The 1,468-nt window shown below is 48.8% G+C and overlaps 2 non-coding genes across 2 annotated transcripts; both read left to right on the forward strand.

Moving 5' to 3' along the window:
• Window positions 1-374: 374 nt before the first annotated feature.
• Window positions 375-493, forward strand: LOC123177910 (5S ribosomal RNA). Its single transcript, XR_006489201.1, has one exon. It is a non-coding gene; the product is annotated as a 5S ribosomal RNA (ribosomal RNA).
• Window positions 494-860: 367 nt separating this feature from the next.
• On the forward strand, window positions 861-979 carry LOC123177911 (5S ribosomal RNA). The gene has a single exon (XR_006489202.1). It is a non-coding gene; the product is annotated as a 5S ribosomal RNA (ribosomal RNA).
• The last annotated feature ends 489 nt before the right edge of the window (window positions 980-1,468 follow it).

Raw genomic sequence — 1,468 nt, forward strand, 5'->3', positions numbered from 1 at the left:
GCATTCCTTTTATAATTATTTTTTGCGCCTTGTGACAAACATGTCGCACGTGCGCGATATATATTAATCCCGTTATATTATGTTTGACGTTTGCGATATGTTTAAGCTCGATGCTCATTGCTCGCGCGTCTTGGGGCGGCTTTGTGGCGCGAAGAGCGCGTTCTGAAAGGGGTGGAAAAAACTCGTGTTGCTGCGGTATGGAGGGAGGGGTGGAAACCGTGGAAAACTCGTCTCCGTGATTGAGCGGGAGAGTAAGTAGTATAGGACATTATCCATTGTTAGGGAACTGTTGTAATGGTAGTGAGAATGTAGAATCGTCTTTGGAGCGGACCTGGGAGTGGCAAGCATAAGGGACGAAGACGGGGAAACATGTCGGATGCGATCATACCAGCACTAAAGCACCGGGTCCCATCAGAACTCCGAAGTTAAGCGTGCTTGGGCGAGAGTAGTACTAGGATGGGTGACCTCCTGGGAAGTCCTCGTGTTGCATTCCTTTTATAATTATTTTTTGCGCCTTGTGACAAACATGTCGCACGTGCGCGATATATATTAATCCCGTTATATTATGTTTGACGTTTGCGATATGTTTAAGCTCGATGCTCATTGCTCGCGCGTCTTGGGGCGGCTTTGTGGCGCGAAGAGCGCGTTCTGAAAGGGGTGGAAAAAACTCGTGTTGCTGCGGTATGGAGGGAGGGGTGGAAACCGTGGAAAACTCGTCTCCGTGATTGAGCGGGAGAGTAAGTAGTATAGGACATTATCCATTGTTAGGGAACGGTTGTAATGGTAGTGAGAATGTAGAATCGTCTTTGGAGCGGACCTGGGAGTGGCAAGCATAAGGGACGAAGACGGGGAAACATGTCGGATGTGATCATACTAGCACTAAAGCACCGGATCCCATCAGAACTCCGAAGTTAAGCGTGCTTGGGCGACAGTAGTACTAGGATGGGTGACCTCCTGGGAAGTCCTCGTGTTGCATTCCTTTTATAATTATTTTTTGCGCCTTGTGACAAACATGTCGCACGTGCGCGATATATATTAATCCCGTTATATTATGTTTGACGTTTGCGATATGTTTAAGCTCGATGCTCATTGCTCGCGCGTCTTGGGGCGGCTTTGTGGCGCGAAGAGCGCGTTCTGAAAGGGGTGGAAAAAACTCGTGTTGCTGCGGTATGGAGGGAGGGGTGGAAACCGTGGAAAACTCGTCTCCGTGATTGAGCGGGAGAGTAAGTAGTATAGGACATTATCCATTGTTAGGGAACGGTTGTAATGGTAGTGAGAATGTAGAATCGTCTTTGGAGCGGACCTGGGAGTGGCAAGCATAAGGGACGAAGACGGGGAAACATGTCGGATGCGATCATACCAGCACTAAAGCACCGGATCCCATCAGAACTCCGAAGTTAAGCGTGCTTGGGCGAGAGTTGTTTGACGTTTGCGATATGTTTAAGCTCGATGCTCATTGCTCGCGCGT

The sequence above is a fragment of the Triticum aestivum genome, unplaced genomic scaffold, assembly GCF_018294505.1.
Source record: "Triticum aestivum cultivar Chinese Spring unplaced genomic scaffold, IWGSC CS RefSeq v2.1 scaffold122451, whole genome shotgun sequence".
Classification (NCBI taxonomy): domain Eukaryota; kingdom Viridiplantae; phylum Streptophyta; class Magnoliopsida; order Poales; family Poaceae; genus Triticum; species Triticum aestivum.